Source organism: Oxyura jamaicensis, chromosome 5 (assembly GCF_011077185.1).
Source record: "Oxyura jamaicensis isolate SHBP4307 breed ruddy duck chromosome 5, BPBGC_Ojam_1.0, whole genome shotgun sequence".
Taxonomy (NCBI): Eukaryota; Metazoa; Chordata; class Aves; order Anseriformes; family Anatidae; genus Oxyura; species Oxyura jamaicensis.
Genome location: NC_048897.1, coordinates 54,536,352 through 54,558,569, shown reverse-complemented (window position 1 = coordinate 54,558,569; position 22,218 = coordinate 54,536,352).

The window sequence follows — 22,218 nt, the reverse complement described above, 5'->3', positions numbered from 1 at the left end:
GAATTTGAAATACTGGTTTGAATTCATCTTGAGTCAATTCACATGTAAGGAACGGACTTTGGTTTTACTCAAGTGGAGGAAGTTAATGAATCCAAACCCAGAGCAACATAATATTAAGTCTATAAAAGGTCAGCACAATAAAATCATATCAGTAACTCTTATTATCTGTACTCCTTATTTTATCTTTTTCAGTTGGTATAGGTAAATAACTGAAAAATGAATGCAACTATGCATGAGTTAGACATTAATTGAAGCACATATCAATAATTATCACTAACTTTTTAAACCTAGTATGTCTTACAGTATACAAACAGGATGTCATGTCTTTTTTTCATGTGGTCACTTTACAGTTCACAGCACTTCATTCCACCATCCAGTTGGGTACACTTGTCCCAGAAGCAGTTCCAGATTTATTCTGTCTCTTGGATGTAGGTTTCTTTATCTTTCTGACCAAAAGCTATAAGTTGCGTTCCCTATTGGTACTTTGCCAGTCAGCAAATACATTTTCCTCCATTTCTCATTGCTTCTACCTGGGTTTGGTTAATACATCCCTTTGGTTGACTACAGAACTGTATCACAGTATCTGATTTCTCATTTCACTTTGATTAAGAATGATGTGGGATTATTTTGCCATAACTTTTTTTTTTTTTTTTTTTTTTTAAATGTTAAAAATGTGTTCATTTTTGATAACATTCTTCTCAGTTCTCTGTACCAAGTATCTAAAATTTTTCTATAGGCTTTCTGAAGAAACCTTTCTATTTTTTCATATCTTCAAAATACTGAAAAAACAGTATTTTTCTTCATCTATATATTCTTTTGTTTCATTGACTGTGACAGTAACTCCAGCTCCTGTTAGCTTCTGTAATATCACCACACAAGATTTGGACATTTTTTTTTTGTGAAACTCCATTATTATCATTAACCTGTTTTGCCAGTCCCTCAATATTATTTGATCTGGCTGGCTTGGAGCAGCAGTTCCTATACTTCTACTAAGCCCTAATATATAACATTTTTGTTTACATATGCAGTAAGAAGGGTCCTTGCTGGCTCCTGTTGTCTGCTGCTCTCTCTTTAAAAAAGAAGCCACTAGAGCTGGGGTAGATCTAATGTGTCATTAAAAAAAAAAAAAAAAAAAAGAAAAAAAAGGCACACAAACAAAACAAAACAAACAGTTTGTGTCAGGGAAAAAATAAACTCAGGAAAGTATTGTTTTCTGAAGGAAAAATGATACAGAACAAGCAATCTTGGTAGGATTCTGCTTTTCTCCATTATCCAAGCAAACTGTCATCCAAAACAGTTTATTTTCAGTAAATATGACAGATATTTAATATTCTACTGTCACACAGGGAAAAATCCACTTCTAGACAGACACAGCCATGTATGCACACACCCACCTTCCCTGCCCTCACCACAGATGCTGAAAGCAGTGAGTTCATGCAATGAATCCAGCTCTCGGGAGCATCCACACTCTGAGGTACCTGAGGGTTTGTTTGAGGAGTTCATGCATGGGTGCACGAGACATCTTCAGAGGGGAACCCCAGGGATACACCTCTGAGAAAAATAGGGGAGAGAATTTCACAAGCACAGCAGATTCCCTGCCAGAAGGGAAATCCCTCAGCAGGGGACTAAGAGCTGATATTTGAAATGCACAAAATAGAAGGATGACCCCCAACAGAAATAGCTAAATAAGGAATTGGGAAATATGTTCTTTTGAACATGAGATTGTTCCTATGAATAATCAGACAGACAAAACATCAAACTAGGACATTAGACACATTTTTTTTGGTTTCTATCTTTCCTTCTTGCTATAGATATAATGATTTTCACAGTACTTTTCAACAGAGGAAATGTGAAGTGGATGCTCTCAGTAATCTGCTTGCTTGCTCATATAATCATATTGTGAACATAACAGTAACGCTGTAAAAGGGGGGGAATTAAAAAATCCAGACACGTTTCACTCTCTCCCACTACTCAAAATAAAAATGCCATGCTTTACATGTGCACAAATATAGGAAAGAATGAATTTTGCATATATTTTAGAAGATAAATTCACATATGCATCATTAACAGCACAGTTTTCCACTAGAAGTACTTTACATGCTCTGAATCAGGCAGTGCAGTAATTTCCAATGAGTGGTGTGATATCAGAGAGCAGCACCCCCTGAGTATTTGACATTACAGAGCCTTGAGAAGAAATAGGAGCTTCAGGAATCAAAGGAAGAGTCTTCTCCTGGCTAGTACCAAGCAACACTGGGCTCTGGCTTAGGGCAACCCTGCTCCAGGTTGCACTCTGCCATGGCATCCCTGACTGTGCAAGCCTTCTGGAGCAAAGACACAGAATAAAACTTAGAGAAAGGCAACAGATGGGACTCTCCAATGAGCTACTTGACATAATTTGTCCACTCATTTGAGATGAAGAGTTTCCCTTTCTTTCTTGTACCTCCTGGGAGCACTAAGGGAATATATGGTTTTTGCTACAATAAATATTACCAGCAGTAGCAGCTGTTGTAATCAGGAGGGCATCTCTATTTGTCTTCTCTGGTAAACCTTGCAGAAAATGCCAGTCATGTATTTATGTGTGATTTTCTAACTTGTAGCCAATTTTTAAAATACTATGTTAAGAAACACAAACTTGTGGAATTATTCACTTATTCTGTTTTTTATTTTTCTTGTGCATGAAGTAGGACTTCATGCACAGGAAACTCCTGAAACCGGAGCTGGTGTTAATGCACCTACCCATTGTAATATAATATAATATAATATAATATAATATAATATAATATAACGATATAGTGAAATAGTATCTACTTTGTTTGCTAGTTGCACTTTCTTATGACACTAGATCAGGAATCTCTGCAAGACTCATGCACTGCAAGTTACAGGAGCCCAGGAAGCCTCTGTCAAGGCCATTTCTGATCTATCTAACATTTTATGGTAAATTTATTGCAGTTCATGTTCATAATGTTTACCTGAAATGAAGTCTGCAATAAGCTATGCCATAAGCAGTGCTTGGGATCCCTGAGTGGGACTGAAATTCCACTTTTGTTGCCATTGTTATAAGCTACTTCCTGACCCAGGGAAAAGTGTAAAATTCGAAGTGTCTGATTTTTTACTAATATATACAGAGAGAAAGTTTTTCTCTGGACTTCCACAAAGATCCAATGACCTCCTGGCAGCTTCTGTCACACCCCCTGCTGCTCAGGAAGTCCCAAACCTCCATTACTTAAACAAGGAAAGCAATTGCCATTGATAATCATCCTATGTGAACTTAAGAACAGGGGAAGTTTGTCTACAGACTCTTGCCTTTCTAAGGGCAGTATGCTTTTTCAAGAATTCACTTTTTGAAGAAGGAATGCTTTGAAGGCAAAATGAATAAAAATAATATTTTTCCAACTCATTACCTGATTTCCTTGCTTCTGTATAGCTGCAGTCTCTGTCAATAGGCACTACTAACCTGTAAGGAATACCAGCAAACTGAAAAGTAGGAGGCTACTTGCTGACTCAAACAGGAGGAGCAAGAGTGATAGCAAATCATTTTCGTTTAGTAACAAAAGACTTTAAAAAGAGATTATAGACATGAAAGAAATTATATTTGATGGTGTTTAGTAAAATGCTAAAACTCAAGCAATGCTGTAGTACTATCAGGATATTAAAGTTGAGTTTTAAAGCCTTCATACACCAGTTTTTCACTCAGAAGAGACATTTTCTGATGTTGGCATGCTTGATTTGCAACCCTGGGGAAATCTAGACTCAGAGAAATGTGCTTACTAATCCTCACTGGTGCCATTGGACTGAATCATGTAATCATTTAGGTTGAAAAGGACCTTCAAGATCATCAAGTCCAACCATTAAACTAGCACTACCAAGCCTGCCACTAAAACACATCCCTGAGCACCACATCTAAACATCTTTTAGGTATGACTCAGTTACTTCCCTGGACAGCCTGTTCCAATGCTTCACAACCCTTTCAGTGAAGAAATTTTTCCTAATATCCAACATAAACCTCCCCTTGTGTAACTTAAGTCCATTTCCTCTTGTCCTATCCATTGTTGGTTGGGAGAAGAGAACAACCCCCACACCTCGCTACAACTTCCTTTGAGGTAGTTGTAGGGAGCAAAAGGGGAAAAAGCAAATGGAAGAAGGCTGATATTGTGGCCCAGTTATTAGGCAGATTGCATGCAAATACAAACCGCTCTCCCTTGTTACCCAGAAGTTTCCCAGAACCTGTTCCAGAGGCAGCTCCTCAGCCTTCTGACCACAGCCTTTCTGCAGGGCAGTCCATGCCCCTGTCCTGACTGTCAGCAAGTTCCTGGGCTAGAGTGCACATGGGGTCAGGATGGGTCCTTAGCAGGCTACTGCATGAGAATATCTCCTGCTGTTGGACCACCTGCTCTCCCTTCTCCTACCTTTTGCTATTGATGCAATAGCAAAACCTGCAATAGCATCAGTAACTCAGCTGGGAGCTTCTCATACCTGCTCCTCATCATAAAGTCCACTGTAGCCTGACACTGGGCATGGAGAGTTTTCATGGCATGATTTGGTACCAACAGCCTCGTTCCCCCTGTTCAGTGCTCTCACCAAAGAGATGCTGGCACAGATGCGCTCAGGTCACCTCACATGGGAGGCTGCCTCCACTGCTTACAGTGTGCACTTGGCAGATAATGAGCCCTTCACTCCTGCACTGCTGAGGAACCTTCATCTGAGGAAGGTTTGTTAATACAGTGAAAAATTATCTGGGACAGACTCAAGTGAAAAAAATATAAATTCTGCAGAAGCCAGAGATATGTTGTTAATGTGAACTCCTCATCTGAAAGATGAATTTTGAAATGGAAGATCAGAAGTGAAGAGAATATGTTTGGAGGCATTCGTTCCCCTGTGTGGCATGAGAAGAAGAGCCAGAGAGTGGTGTGGGCTTCCTGCACTGTGGATGCTGCCAGCCAGCCAGCCTTTCCCCTTTTGGGGAAAGCTGTTGGATGATGATGGCCCACAAACAGGTCCAGAGACCTCAACAGCACAGGCTGCCCTGCCAGGAGAAGCAAGCTCCTCAAACCTCCCTCCTCCACCAGGGAGGGGGGTGAACACACTGCAGCTGGGCAGCGGGTGCCCCACTAGGCCAGCAGCAGCTCCGGAGGAGCAGGCGATACCGCCTCAGCTGAGCATGGCACAGTGAGGCTGTATGGCAGCTCCCGGCCTGGCCTTGGCCTGCACTGTGGACAGCTCCTCACATGCCTGGTTTAATCAGGGCAGAAATTTCAGGGGGTGGACTGGGTGTGGATGCAGAGCACTGGGCTACCCCACAGGGATGCCTTTGCCCAGGAAGAGCCAATGCCCAAAGGCAGGGGCTCATTCCTGCAGGAACAGCCTGTGCGTTGATGCTGAGGGGCCAGGCTGTGAAGGCATGCCATCACCAGCAACAGGGAACCTGCTGCCACAGCTTCCATGTCCCCTCTGTGCCCAGGCGTGACTCTGCATCATAGCAAGTCTTTGCTAGGCTGTGGCAGGCAGCACCCCATGGTGCTTCCAGAGGGCTCCCTGGGAGACTCTGAGGTTTCCACAGAGTCTGGCAGAGACAAGTTTTGGCTTAAAAATTGTCACATTCTGCATTAATGGAAGGAATAAGGACAGGGAGATTGTTTTTCTTTCCATGCTTAAAGGAATTTGCATCAAATATTTGAGTTTAAATACTCCAATACTCGTGCATTAGAGAGATATGAAGAGTTTTGAATAAAGTTCAGTATTGCACCACCTCCTGTTTTCCAAAGGGATGCGTACATCTAACAATAAGTATTTGAATGTAGTTATAAGGGAACATGAAGTATCCAGGTATGCAAACTCATTTAGTCTCTGTAAAATGTGCATTTGTTAAGAAGCCAGGAAAATATACAAGCTGGAGCCACATGGCCAAACCCAATTCAGCAAAACCAACCCAGCAAATCTGTCTGAGAAGGGATCCTTTCATAGGAGAGCTATCTGAACTTGGGGAGGGACTGTTGTCATTGCCTACTTTATACTGTATGCAGGGGACAGATTTTCCTCTATACAAAAAATGTTAAGAACAAAGATGGAGTTTTGGGGATGGCCATTTTGAAACTTTGTTTCTGTGTTTAATCATTTTTTTAGGAAACAGGCAGGAGGTTTAGACATTACCACAATCCAAAATATTTCATTTACATATATTAGAAATGGCCTGTGCAATTTTGCAAGAAATAGGTATCTTGTAAAATGTTTTGATTTGTCCTTTAGAATTTCAGTATCTCAATTACAGAAGTCTACAGGGAAGTTCAAGGCAATAATATCAAAAGCTACATATCCATAGGAGCCTATTATTTTATTCTTCCTGATTTCTAAGGAGCTTTCCATGGCTGCCATCTTAGACTTGTCAGGTGACTCCCTCTTCCCTCTTCCTCTACAAACACTGAAGGTTCCATTTGAAACACCAGTTTAAAGTCCTTCCTTGCAACAGCTCTGACCTATCATCTGCACTCCCTGCTGACTGAGGACTCTGGAAGTCAGATAATGGGGTTTTAATCAGTACCTTTAAGGACAGCAAAAAGGAAAAAGGAGGGGAAATAAATAAAGAAAGAAAAAATAAATAAAACTCTGAAACCTGAGATTAATCAGAGAAGGTAAGACAAAGCTAATGAGTTCCATTTTGATACTGTTGTATCCATAAACCATGTACAAAGGATGGAACAAGTATTCCTTGTGATACTGTCCTTTAATGTCTCACCAAACATTCCCAGAAAAGGCACCAGGTATATTTTATAATTAAAAGAGAGAGTATTTTTGTACAAGAGAAGCAATTCAGACAAAAGATCTTCCTTCTGAGAGTTCCTGTGACTTCCTTGCCTTCACTACAGCTTAATGGAATTAATACCCCCACCAGCTGGTATTGTCTTGCACACGGGCTGTAGTGATGACAAGTACCACTTGCGCTGATCATTCTATGCTGTACTGTAATTAATTACTTTTAAAACAAATATGAAATGAATTGCTTCAAAGGAATTGAAGAAATGAGCTTCAGAAAATTTTTCTGCAATTGCTCTAGTTTACACAAAAGTCAAATTAAGATATCATTAGAGTTTATACCTAAAGGGGAACTCTCAGCATGCTTTCACATTTTCATTATTTGTAGTGATATGAAGCTTGAAAAAATTCAAAAATTTCCTCCTTAATGGTCTTGGTCTTTTCCATTTGACAAATATTGATTTTCCTTTCTTTCCTATGGCGAATAAAGCAAATTCATGTTACTAGTACTAGAGAAATTCAGGCTAGAGGCCAAACTTCCTGCACATTTTTGATCACTCTAAATCACCCACAAAGTCTCAAAACAATGAAGGAAAACATTTCCATGTAATTAGCTTGCCCTTGAAAGGCCTCTGACTATGGGATTTTCCTACAGTTGCTCTTTTCAGTGCTCAGAAGGGCACCTCCAACCGGCAGTGGTATACTCCCCATGGGGTATAACTGTGAGCAGTATTGCGGGGTTTGGTATCCCCCTCCAGCCTGCCTGCCCGAGACCTCACTGCTCAGGGGAGGGCAGGGAACACCAAGTAGCAACTGCAGGAGGTGCAAGGTTGGCAATGCCTCTGAGCATCCCTGATTTCTGTGCAGAGGGTTGAAGGATGCATCATCTGACCCTGGAGAAGGACCAGCTCTAGCCATGCTGTTGCTGACCAGAGTTTGCTCTCATCTTTTAAACCTCCTGTGACTCTCAGGCCCATGATTAACTTTCCAAGACATTTACAAGGTTCCTAGTACTCACCCAACCTCCATAGGCAGGTGTGCAGGTGCGCAGCCTGGAAATTAATGCTTTAAAAGGCACAAAGACTCTATAGAGATTTCTGAGTTTCCGCAGAGACACACAGTGTAATCAGGTGTTCAGATCTCACCCAAAGGTGTCCCAGTGCAGGGGAAGAGAGGCTCAGCCCGGCGACTGATCCCAGGAGTCAGGAGTTCCTCAGGATGGTGTATTCTCTCGGGATGCTATCTCCCCTGATGATGGTATTTTCCCTGACATCCCCTCTCTCTTAGGCCAATTTATATTATTTTCTGTCTTTTAGGTGGAGCTTGAGTGACTCTAGTCAAGCATATCTTAGTTATGATTGGTGAAAAGTTTTCCCGTCTCCACTGAGGAGGCTGCCACAACGGCAGAGATTTTCACCTTGGTGCCTATTCCCACAGATGCAGAGCTCTGCATCCTGATGTCGGTTCCCAGCTGATTCTCTGTGATAGGCCCACGCTTTCTGCTGCAGCCAGCTCCTGTCCCCACCAGCAGGCAGAAGCTGGCCCTGCCACCTTGCAAGGGCCACTGGCTGTGGGCTCCAACAGGTGGTGAGCAGGAGGGGACTGGCAGAGAGGTCAGGGTGTGCTGCAAGCAGGGACAAGAGAGGGCTATCCACCACCCCCACAGCCCATTGCAGTGCACCAGAACTGGAAGTCTGGCCAGCCGTGCAGCCCAGGGAAAGCTTTGCCTCTGCTGATTCCACCTGCTTGTCCCAGTGGAAGAGCTGCCTCTCTGAAGCCTGCATCACTCTCTGGCCAAACTGCACCAGAACAGACATCCTTCAGAAACTGTGAATTTTGTAGGTGTCTCAATATGGTAATTAGATCCTAGCTCAGGCCTTGGTGTATAAAGACCTTTATCCATTGCATTGTTTTTTATCCTGGTTTATTACAGTTAATGTGGGACCCATCCAGCAGTATAAATTGTTCAGATTAATTCATCTGTGCACATTTTTTGCTTTTGTCAAAATTGAATTTTTCTTGTCATCTTGTTACCCACTCACTCCCACCATCTTTTTATATCTTTTGAAGATCCTCAGAGGTACCTCTGATCTTGAATGACCTAAATAATTTTTATGTAGTTTGCAATTCTTGCCTCTCTTTTATTAATATTCTCCCACAATATGTGTGTGTATATATGTAAATTAAACAGCTTCATCTTTTTTGGGAATTTAGATACATCACTCCCAGGAGTTTTTACAATGGTATTAGTTTCCCTGTCTATTTCTGGAAAAAGCTTTTACTAACACAGTGTAACATCATACCTTCCTGTCTTTGTGGCTGCATCAGGCTAGTCTCTCATAACTGACCTGTGATCAACTAGTGCATTTTCCTCAGTTGCTTCTAGTTAATAAGCTTTCAGCATATAACTGAAATTATTATTAGCCCTTCAGAGTCAGAAATCTCCGTGTGACATACTTACATCTCTGTGTCAGCAGCTTAACAGTATTCAGCGTATTTACACATTTGATGTCTGGCTGGAGTGAACTGAGTCATTCACTTGATGTAATACAGACCATTAAATAATCCTCCTTGGACTTGTTGTAATATGTTGCTCTTTTTGCACTTAAGGCCTTTGCTCCACATGGCCATGCATGCATGCTTTGCACCTCCTAGGAAAAGCACATATTTGACAATGACTTTTCAACACCACTTTCTCTGCTGAATCATAACATTTCTAATTGGTTACTGCCTGAACACAGTTATTTGAGCATAGTCAGGTATCTTCTGACTCTGTCCTTTCCCTAGCAAAATGTCATTAAGGACAGTTTTGCAGACAATTGTTCTGCTATAATATATATATATATATATTTACTCCATTGATGAAGCTTTATGGTGAATGCTTGACAAAGTAAGAATTCAGCTCATACAAAGTTCAAAAGAATTCCACAGAAATATGGTAATCTATTTGACAATGATCCTGTCCCCTTCACCCAGTAAAATATAGGACGTCTCTAAAACTATATGAGAATAAAGAAAACACCAGAAATTTCAAGGCAGGGGGGTTAAGGAGAGAGGGGTGGAATCACAACAAGCAACCTAAAAGACATTAAAGGCCAATGAAATCAAAATGGAAAACATGCTAGAGTAATGATGGGAGTGGGATCAAGAGACAATTAGGGAGCAGATCTGACTGGCACAGGCGATTTGAAATTCACTTTGTCTCATGTTTTGAGAGAGATTCTGACTTGATTTTTCTAGCCAGCTTTTTCTGGAGTAACTCCAAGAATATTCAAGGGCCTCCTTGAATAATTTCTATCCATACTCATAGCCATGCTAGCCGTGGCCTCCCAGGCTGCGACCCATTCATGGGCTCAGCATCCTCTGGATTTAGGAGGCAGCACAGCCACAGCACAGGAGCAATGGCTAGTCTGGGTCAGAACAGAATGGGCACAGAGGTGTTCCCAGCATCTCACCCACACAGGGTTGTACTGTGACCACTCAGGACATGTCTGCTTAGCTCAGCATGTGCACTGCACTAAGACACTACAACCTTGATGGCTTGTTTGGGCCCACAGGGTATTGTTTAGCTTCAACTCTAATTGGGCTTTGGCCACACAAATTTTCTCCCTACAAAGGCAAAGAGCATCCCTGTAGTCCTTCCACATTGCCTGACCCTGCTTCCAGCAGCCGTACACTTTCTTTTTATGCCTAAGCACTACTTCATAAACAAAACACAGTCAGCTTTGTCCTTTATGTGAGCTGGCTGAACAAATAACAAAATTCTTAGTATGATTTTTACTCTGAATTTTCTTTTGACTTTTCCGTGTAGTTGATTCTCTTTAGATGCTATTCAAATTGCAAATTCTATATTTGAATTCTTGATGTATCTCTGGTGTGATCTCTTGGTTCTGAAGCAATGATTCCTTTTAATTTGTGCAGTTAACCCATGTAATGGCTGAAACAGTCATTTATACAATTTATTGAACTACATACATAGCATAAATTCATGTGCATTTAAGTTAAGGCACAACTTTTCCACTGTCTACATATAAACTTTTTTTATAAGTTGGGTAAATATGCTTGTGATGTATTTAAGTCACACAGGCCATCCAAAGTTTAGTAAGAAGTTAAAAGAACATGAATTATACTTTACATACACTTTTTACACTCAGAGAATACTGTTTTTAAAGAAATAATGCAGTTCCAAAGTCTCATTAACAAAATATTCAGTGTTGAAACATACTTTTAATGATTATTTATGTCACTAAACAAGACAGCAAAATGATCCCAGAAGCCAAATCCAAATCAACTGCTTTTGTTTGGAACTTGAAAGAGTGGCTGGTGAAGTCTGCTAAGCTATTGTGATACACACAGATGGGGATCTCTTACAAAGTGGGTCCCAGCTGGGCTTTGGTAACCAGTGCAGCACAGAGTGCCACCAAAACATTTGCACTTATCAGTACTTTGATGCTGCAGCTTGCCCACATCAGCAGCCAATGCCAGGAGCCCCCGACTCTGACTGACCATAATACTTCCAAGGAAACAGTTCACACCAGAGAGGAGAAGATATTATCCTATTCCATAATACATCAGGACTCTGAGCTTAAGGCACATTATAGCATGTTATTCACAGATGTTGCAGACTAGATAATGCTAATAGTTTAGTTCTTTGTAAGGAATTACTTGAGTATAGCTGAGAAGATGGGGTCTGAATTTTTAAAGACTATAAGTGTGCATTTTTTTTAAAAAAAGGTTTTATATATTGAAACTTCAACATTTAAGCCATTAGTAAAATAAAATAGCAAGAGTTTGAAGCAATTTTACTAAATTAGTCCAAGAAGTATTGATAATGAAATCCTCAACTTAAAAGTACGAATTATATTGAGAGGATAAGAAACCAGCTTTCATTATAATTTCTGCACATCATCTCTTAAAATCTAGGTTTTCTTTGGGAATAGGGGCCTACTGATAAAAGAGGAGAATGAGAACCTCCTACACATTTTGGTTCTTGCAACGCGAAAGGCTTCATTGTTATCTCATCAAAAGCATATGAGTACTGTCTGGACACCTACCTGGGCAGCCTGCTCTGAGGATCCTGCTTTGGCAGGGGGGTTGGACCCGATGATCTTTCGAGGTCCCTTCCAACACCTACAGTTCTGTGATTCTGTGATTCTGTGAGTAAATATCCATGGAGACAGCAGTCAATGTGTTCTGAATGGCTATTTATTGTGTCTTTTTTCATTTAGAGATTAATTCTGCACTCTGCTGCTGAAGGCTGTAAGGGTGCCTAAATACTCTACAGATAAGTGGATTTGTACAGAGGAGACAGTCTCTTCTCTTTTCCAAATAAACCAGTTATGAAGAAACCTAGTGTACTGGGTCTGGCTGGGATGTTAACTTTCCCTGCAGCAGCCCATACAGTGCTGTGCTTTGCACTTGTAGCTGGAACAGCACTGGTATCACACCAGTGCTGTGTCTATTGCTGAGCAATGCTGGCACAGCATCAAGACTCCCTTCAACACCCCCTAGGGCCAGCAGGCTGTGGGTCAAGGAGCAGGGGGCTCTAGTTATGAAGACATCTGTCCTCCCAAAAAACTGGTAAGTATATTGAAGCCCTGCTTCCCATGAGGTGGCTAATCATTGCTTGCTGATTGGAAGTAGAGAAATGTATTTTTTCTCTCTGAGCTTCTATGCAGCCTTTGCTTGTCTTTTCCCTTTAATTAAATTATCCTTATCTCAACCTGTGAGCCTTTTTTTTTTCCCTTTCCAGATTACTTTTTTCCCTTCTTTTTCCGAGGAATAGGAGTGAGAGAGAGGTTGTGGTGGAGTTTAACTGCCCAGCAAGGTAAAACCATCACACCTAGACATATACATTATTTGCTGACTAAAATGCTACAGAATCAATGTAAGAGTACATCATGCTTTAAGCAAGTACTGACTGTAATGAACATGCAGCTCCAAAACCCATATTCCCTCCCATTTGCTATAGGTGCCCAGTGGCCTTCCTTACAGGATTGCTAAGCAGTGCTTTGCAGCAGCAAGGAGCTGAGCTTGTCAAATTGCACACAGAAATACAACAGCTTAGACAAACTGATCACATAAAATATAAAAAGAAAATAAAGTCTCTCTCTTTTTTTTTTTTTTTTTTTTTTTGCATCCAACCCAATTTCTTTCCAAAAAAATATTGCAAGAGCTATCTTTCCTCTTTTTGAATGCAGCATTCTTTGATATCTCATTTAACACCTCTTTTCTGGTGCCATTTGGAGACAAACAAAAGCCAGTTCTAGATCACCCAGTAGCCACATCCTTGGTACTCCACCCCAAATAAACTGTTCAATGTAGAGGATCATTGGGAAACACCAGACTCCTACACAGCTATGCAAGGAATGTCCAAGTCTTACTTTAACAATATTTTGACTTTAACAATATATAAGTTAAATAAATCTTGTGTATCCTGAGGAGCAGTTAAAGTTAGAAGGATAAGATAAGAAGAGATAAGATCAAATAGCAAGTTTTGGAATTGAAGGTTCAGAAGACATAACTGAAAATTTGGAGCTTCTGAAAGCAACCCTAGCTCTTTAGTTTAACTTTACATTCTGCTTAAAATCTTTGTTGAGCAGGACTATCCATTATTGATTGACACAACTGATTTTTCTTTTCTTCTTTCAACCAGTTGATCAATGCTAGGGACTTGGAAACAAGCATAGTGTCACCAGAAAACAAATACCTTCAACAAAAAGGTGAATAGTATAAGTTAAAATTCAGAGTACATTTTAAGCACTAGTTGTTGATTGTTTTCTGTTTGGTTGGTTTACTTTTTTAATTTATGAATTCTTTGAACTGTATTCTACTTGACTAGATTGCATAATTCTGTTAGCATTCAAAAACAAGCAATATAGGAGAAGGGAATATATTTGCATTAAAGTCATATTCAAACTAAATGCAGGTAGTGTATATTTTCCTGGAAAACATAAGTTATACATATGAATGGAGTATCCACAAGTAAGAGTGTGTTCATTTTTAACTTACCTTTTTATTGTTTTGCACGTGACACACATTCTTGACCCTTAAGTAGGCTTTCTTTGTGACAGAAGTATTTTACATCTAAATCCTTCCTTGACAAGTACAAATGCCAACAAGAACAATAAGAATAATACTTTGCATTGGATACATGTAAGAAAAGAGAAGAATTCAGTTTTGTGACTCAGAGTGTCATATCTTCTACTGCTGCAAGAGCTGCCAATTATAAGCACTTTAGGAATCCTACAAGTACTGTTAATTTTAGTACATAGGCTTATATTTTTTAAAGTTTTATTATGAGCAACTTTGCTTGCCTTTCACTACTCAGCATTATTCTTCTCATCAAATGTATTCAGCTGAAGAATGGAGGAAAAACAACCACCATACAGTTTGCTTGGTGAGGAGTCAAGAAAATGCCCTGGTCATCATCATTCTCAACAGTTACCCCCCAAAAATGTGACATATCCTCAGTTCAGCCCCATCCCCTTGCATGGCACAGGTGAAGCCCGTGGTTGATAAGAAGCTCAGCATGAGCTGGCAATGTGCAATTGAAGCCCAGAAAGCCGATGGTATCCTGGGTGCATCTGGGCCACAGCAAAAGTAGCACAGACAGCAGGTTGAGGGAGGTGATTCTCCCCCTCTACTCTGCTCTTGTGAGTCCCCACCTGGAGTACTGCTTTCTACTCTGGGCCTCCCAGTATAAGAAGGACATGGACCTATTAGAACAAGTTCAGAGAAATGCCCTGATGATTCAAATGTCTGGAGCACCTTTCCTACAAAGACAAGCTGAGTGAATTGGGGTTGTTCTGCCTGGAGAAGAGAAGGTTCAGGGGAGACCTTATAGCAGACTTCCAGTACCTAAAGAAAGCCTAAAAGAAAGCAGGAGGGGGGCTCTTTATTAAGGAGTGTGGTGAATAGGACAAGGAGTAATGATTCTATACTAAAAGACGGTAGATTTAGATTAAATATGAAGAAGAAGTAAGAGGGTGGTGAAGCACTGGAACAGGCTGCCCGGAGAAGTTGTGGGTGCCCCATCCCTGGAAGAGTTTAAGGCCAGGTTGGACGGGTCTTTGAGCAACATGGTCTAGTGGGAGGTGTCCCTGCCCATGGCAGGGGGCTTGGAATTAAATGACCTTTAAGGTCCTTTCCAACCCAAACCCTTCTATGGTTCTAATGACACTCTCCCCTCCCGTATTTGTGGCTTCAGAACCTGCCATAGGCTCGGGCCACCACAACCACCCTTACTGTCTAGGATGGGGCTGGCAAGGGCTCTTTCATCACAGTAGCCAGGTTTTCAGTCAGCCCAATGGTAGAGCTCTTGCCTTGGTCCAGAAGCTGAATCTGTCAGAAAGCCTTTTCCTTCTAGGAAAGGATTGGGAAATCCAATACAGAGTCATAAAACAGTACATAATTTCCATATCCAGACAAAATTTACTAACTAGTTTTGCCACACTAACATAGCCAGGCTTCACTCTTGATGCTTGTAGGAGAAGCCACAATGATAACTGTTTTATGATTACAAAGGACAGGAGAGTCTGACTTCTTCCATCTCCAGGCATGTCTTCAGGTAATGGCTTGGCATGTGGGCTCCATTCTGTCTCCTTGTGAACAGGTACCTGTTTCACAAGACCTGAACCAGGCCTATGAAATGAGGAAGGAGACTTCCCACAGGGAAAACTAGGATGGAATGGCAGTGAATGCACCAGGGAGGCACATATCCTCTAGATTGCATGAGGGGGAGGGCTGAACCCAGAGACCCTCACAGAGCTGATACTGCCTCCTCTTCCCCATCTTCTGTGCACAGGGGACAAACTTGGAGAACACCTCCCCAGCCAGTCACACAGCTTGGACTGGCAGAAGATGGCCTCTGTAGAGGGCCAGGATTTAGGTGCCCTGGGGTTCATGCATCTGGCTACAGTGAGTGCAGAAATCAAGACTCCAGTAGCTCGGTACCGCTAGAAATATGTATGTCTACCGATTTCAGTTGCCTCCAAATTAAAGTGACAACGTAGATAATGCTTTAAGAGCTTAGCCACAGTTGGATATTGGTTTGTCTCTGTACATGACACAAAGAGGCTGGTGCTTCTCTGCAACTAGAGGAGGCATCAGGGCAGCTGAGGCCAGCAGTGCTCAGTAAAGTCATTGCTTTTCTACATGCTTCATGCTATAGGCAAGGTCACACTTCTGTGATGTGGTGAGAGCTGTTGGGGCTAGCAGAGGTACGGGCACTCAGCCTGGCCAGCCCTGCACCCCCATGGCTCACAGGCAAATGCGGCACCACAGGGTCAGGAGGTGACATGGGCTAACAGGCCATGTGCTGCTGGTCCTGAGAGTGGTAAGTGAAGAGAAGATTAATTCACTTCCCTTGTTTTGGCAACAATACAAAATGTTCAAGAGACTACCTTAGAAACAGGAAGCATCACCATCACAGCAAGAAACATTCAGGAAAGAGCACTTTCTTATCCTCTATTTCCAGGCCTCTGTTTGAACTGCTTGGATTGGTGCCTGCTATGAAATGCACACCCATAGCAATGCAACTCAGATAAGTTTATGAACTATTGGAGACTGCTTTACAGGACAGTACCCAAGGAGAGATGAAGAAGGACAACTGCTTCTTGAAAAAAATGTGCTTTTTCTCCTGTGTGCAAGAAAGGCATCCTCACTATCAGAACCTCTATACTAGAGAAAGTGAAGGATTTTACTCTCCTTCACTCATGGGAGTAGAACTGCTCCCACAGAGCTTATAAATTAGAGTCTGTTAAGTTATGAACAAGTTCATACAAGGAGATTTTCTCTTCTAGACTTCATGGCTAAAGTGAGTCCTTCTCGTTCCTTATCAAGAGACCATTTAAAACATCCTAGTGTCATCAGCAGAAATGCCTTGCTCTCACTATCTTGCACCCTGAAACCAACTGAAGCACCAGTTCCTTTCTCCAAGAGTAGGTCCCCCTTGGGGTCTGTTGGGGTCAGCTGTGTTGAAGCCCAGGAAAGCTAGCTGGAGAGAACCAGCCACATGGAGCCAAGAGAGCTTCCTTAAGAGATGTGCAAGGTACTGAATACAGACTCTAGACTAGTACAGATTCTTTCACTGTGGAGACCATGATGGAGAGAGCAGACAAGTGAAATAGCCTACCTTCTGGAAACAAATTGACTTAATCCTTAACTCCTTGTGGAGCAAATATTTCTAGCTCTGCATCTTGCGCACTATAAAACTTACTGACATACAAATAATATTGACAATACTGATGTTTATCTGGGATGCTGGCCAGTTTACAATGCAACAACTCTGAACACCACGATCCCAAGTTGCAACATTAGGAAGGGCCCACCTGTGAGACAATAGATGGAAACCTGGAGCTGTTTCTGAGCTGGTAGGACCCCAGTTCCAATCCAGAAGTGATTAATCAGTAATTACAGACAACCCCAGGCTCAGCAGCAGAACACTTTTCTCCAACAACTGACAACCTCAAAAGTACAATGGCCAGCAGAAATTCCACAGCAGGTAGAACGGAACATGGTAGATGGCAGAGGAAACAGACTGGAGCCTGCTCCTTAATAATATATTGACAACAATATCACAACACATTTAACAAGGCTACCCCAAACCACATTATCTCCTGGAATTCATATTCCTCTGCTAAAAATGATTCAGTCAGCTGCCTGGCTGAGCTGAATGTTATTTATCTGCACTTGATCTTTCCCAAGGACAATGACAGAAAGATAGAAAAACATTTACTCTCTCTGTGGTTTGTATCATTTTCATGTAATACCATCTGATCTCCCAGCTGTCTATCACATTTCAATGAGATTTATGTTAGGTGCTGAAGGAGTAGAATAAAGCTGACAAAAATAGTGAACTTCGCAAAGTAATTTGTTTGCTAGTTCCTAAACCTCACCCAAGCTATTATCTTTCACTCAGTAATATTGTTCTCTGCTACCTGGACTACATGCTTTCCATCTTTTTCAGAATGAGATTTATTGATACACTCCCAGCACTCATAGATACATATAAACATACTCACCTTACCAAAACACTTGGTTTCCCCCAAGTGGCACCTATGGTTTCACCTTAGTTGGTCTCAGGTTAAGTGGGATGGTGATGCAGTTGAGATTTGTTAATAAAGCAGGTTAAAGAGGACAGCTCAGTGGCACAGAAAAGGATCATCTTCTTCAGTTCCTTCTGAGGTGGCAAAGGGTTCCCAGGAAAGCACAGGCAGATCCTGCAGGTGCATGCTTGCTGGCTTTGTGACCTTCTTGCCATCATGCTGCCTCAAAGCCTGCACAGCAGGCCTCAAGACAGAAGATCAGTGGCTTTGACTCTGTCTCTTTGAGGACAGCACTCCACAGCATGGCTCCATGCACAGAGCCTATGGAGCAAGATATATTCCCGGGGTTCTCTCGGGCCCAAGACTCTTTGGGCACAGCTGTGATTGCACTAACTTCATTACAGAAAAGCTGAAATTCCCAGCTTGACAAAGCAGTTCTGTTGATGGCAAAAGTTGTTCCCCATGAAATGGGGGATATGATCTTTGTTCACATAGAATGCAGGATATGACCATTGCATGCAGGTTATCACCCAGTCTCAGTTTCCAGCTTTAAGACCAATTGCCTTTACTTTATCCCATAACCCATTCAGAAATGGCTGTTAGGGAGCTTTTTCTGTGTATGCTGAACCTTTGACATAAAGTATTTCTGCATTTCAGATGTGACATCTGACTGTGTTAGGCTGCCAGGATGGCTGTGAATGTGTTGGATTTTTACACTGGCACGATATTTAAATTTAGGCACTGCCAACAGGAAAGCATTGTATTCTTATCCCCTGGTGAAAATACGCAGTATTCGACTAATTTGTAGTATCTAAATACAGCCCTCCTAGCATCCAAAGGGGCATCAAGTAGTAGGATATATGCCTGCAGGGGAAATAAGATAAGCCTCCAAAGTCAAGCATTTTTTTTCTAGCATTTTTTTCTAACAAAATTAATCAGTGCTGAGAATATATATGTCTGCGATAACTCAGTGGTGGGACAGTCTCACAGGTCACTAAAACTGCCTAGAAGCACTTTGTGATAGCAGGCTGATGTGACTCTGGCCCTTTTTGACTAATGTAAGACTGCTCTGTTTTAAGTAAAAGCCATGAGCCAAAACATTTTGCCTGACCAAGACTACTATAAACAATATGGGAATCCAATAGTGGGGTCAGGCCAGTAGTCTGACACTGGTGATACACTTCCATTCTTGCTGGGCAATGGGTTTTCATTGAAGCCACAGGCACACCAGCTAGTAGACGTGCCAGCTGTAATTAAGGCAGCAGGTTCTGCTCTGGGTGCACATCAGGCACTGAGGCCACTGCAATCCGTGGCTTGGATAGGGATGTCTCCATCATTTTTCTCATGAGCATTCCTCACCACAGGGAGATAATGCCTGCACTGTTGTTTCATTACAATATGAATACAGAACTGTCAAGATTGTCTGAGTCTTCTAAGGTCCTCAGGTTTTGTAAAATCAAAGCTCAAGGAGTGACAGAAAGAATATCCTGAAAATAAAGTTCCTTGCAGCATTCTCAGGTGGATATTTGGAAATAGAAACTTAAAAGAAGTGGTCACAGTGTCTGTGGACATTAAAGCAAATGAAGAGGAGATCTCTTAGATGGAAAAGATATCCTTTTAAAAAGAACTTGCGTGAAAATTATTTGACAGCTGCAATGCACTATGAGTGCTCCTACACTGCTGAGGCAGGCTCAGTACATCAGACGTCAAGGTCTGGCATATATCTGTATATGCTGTTTGTGCATTGCACACAGTTACTCCACACTCTTCAAATATTCTCTGTATAAGACCAGAGTATTATGATATCTGTTTTGTGTTTTGTTAGACTGTTGTTGCAGATGAATTGTGTGTATATGCATGCATATATACCTGTACATACACAAAATGATAACAATCTATTTTTCCTGTGTCTGTGAATCATTAAAATTCTTACTGCCTACATGATGCTAATGATTAATTAAAGGTGTTTCCCGTATCTGAATTTGGTGATACTTATGTGAAGGTTTAAGTTGACTGAAGAGATCACAGTCAATGACGGCATGGCCTGTACACGGCTCTTCTGATGGACATACTTTGACATACACTCTATAGTGGGATACTGGGGACAAACAAGGAAGATAAGAACAAGCAGAGGCTGTTTTTTTTTGTTCACCTGTCATTTTTTGAAAATGTTATCAGTAACCCCCAAAGTTTAACTGTGAGCTGTCAGTCTCATGCTGGTTTTGTCTCTGTGCTTTGTGAAGCAGGAATTACAATTTATATATTAAAAATAATTATTCCAATATTAATTAACTCAGTTGTTTTCCTTATTCCAATCCCATCTTTTGTTTTCAAAGCAACGTACTTTTCCTTGGAAGGTGACAAGAAGGGTGAAAAATATATCAAATACAGGCTCTAGAAGCTATCTGTATACATTCAGATTCATAAAAAGTTAACCAAAACACATACTGGTACGAGAGCTTTCTGACTAGCTAGTTGGTTTGCTAATTATTTTTTTCTTCAGGTTAAAAATAATAATAATAATAATAATCATAGAATTTACTGGTATCAAAGCAACTGATTAAAAAATATTTTCTGTATTAAAGTTGACATTTACTTAGCTTAGCTCTGGTGAGCCTGCACTGCCTGAAAAAGACATATCTCAAAAGGCTGGATAAAGCCTTTTTATTAACGTTTTTCTGATTCCAAAATACATATCTGCAACCATATCATGTTACTTGAGTAGCAGTTATGTTTCATTAAAGTGACACTTATTGAGGTAACAGCAAAACTGTTACGTAGCAGTATCAATTGAACAATTCCAATTACTCAAATAATATATTTAGCTTTTCAGAAATGTTCACCCTTATTCATATTTTATTAAAACAGGAGGACCCAGTGCCAGCTACAGAGGCTGTAACTTCAGGCAAATCCTCTGGAGTAAATTATCAAACAGAGATCTAAAGCACACAGCAGAAAAAGAGCAGGAGATGGAGTTATTTACTTAGAGTGAAAAGTCTGCAGGCTTGCCACCAGGACGAGTGCAAGGATGACAAAATTCCACTGTCAAAAATGATAACATTATTAATACTGTCAGCTGTTCCAGGGAGAAATTGTACCAAGGGTGTTGCACCTGCCATGTCCTCATGAAGGTGCTGCTACTCAGGAATTATCTGGGCAAAGCAGGGAAGGCACTGGCTCTCACCTGAAGTATAAACAGTAGCTTTTCAGGCATTTTATAGTGATTTCAGTGAAAACAATAGGCACTGAGTAAAATCAGTGGAGATGAAATTTATCACAGAATCACAGAACTGTAGGGGTTGGAAGGGACCTCGAAAGATCATCGGGTCCAACCCCCCTGCAAAGCAGGATCCTCACAGCAGGGAGGATGTTTGTTTGATTCAAACACCTCTGAAGAATAGCGCCTTCAACACTTTGAGGTGCTTTGTGAGTTCTAGCCCATTTCCTCACACACCTCCTGTGATCATCAGCTGAAAGTAAGAGCCACACTTACTGACATTTTTGCATGAAGGAGCCAATATAACTGCTTCAATGAATCTAGTAACACCTTTCACTCTTAAAAATGTTCTGTTTTATAACAGAAAGTGTATGAGTCTGCTTTCACCAGAGAACTATCTCTACCCACTGGAGAAGAAGAATGGGTCTCGGCTGTCTGTCTTTGTTTACATGAGTCCTGTCAAAGGCAGCCTTTGGCTAGGGCAGCCTGTGTGACCAGCCGTGTCAGCATCCTGTCTGTCTGTGTGTGTCTGTGTGTGTCTGGGATGTGTATTCATCTTTACTACCAGCTGAACCTGTCATACAGTAAATCACACCAAATTTTAGTGATTTTCATTCAAGAAAAGTAAAAAGCTTCAGAGCCAGAAGGAAAGGATCATGCTCTTTTTACAGTGTATATATTTATTGAACAACTTGGAATCTTTAAAGATATTTACCAGACTGACTGAATTCCCTTTCCACCATTAAATATAGCAGTCTTCTGAATGGTTTCCATATATTTATATTGTCAACATCTGTAGGATAGAGACTGTTAAGGAATTAATTGCATATGAAAGGTGTCAGGCATGGCACCTGCTTTAGGATGTTTTACTCATGCAGTGTTGACTGCATAGAATTGCCAGTATTCATTAACTAAGTACCAAGATGCCCCCCAAAGGTGGGTCATATTAGGAGAATAAACATATTTGAAATATTAATAACTACCAGCTAGAAAGCAACCAAATGTTAATTAGAGGAGAGTATCAAAACTGTCAATTTTAAATAATAATTACTGTCATGAAAAGCAGTGAAAGAGATGCTTCTGCATTGGTACAATTGCGGGCTGTTTTTCAGAGCTCAAATATTCTAACAGTTAAATTGAGTAAAGACAAACTGTGCAAAGACACCAAAATTTTTTAAAAACATATTCCAGTCATGTTTCCTAAAT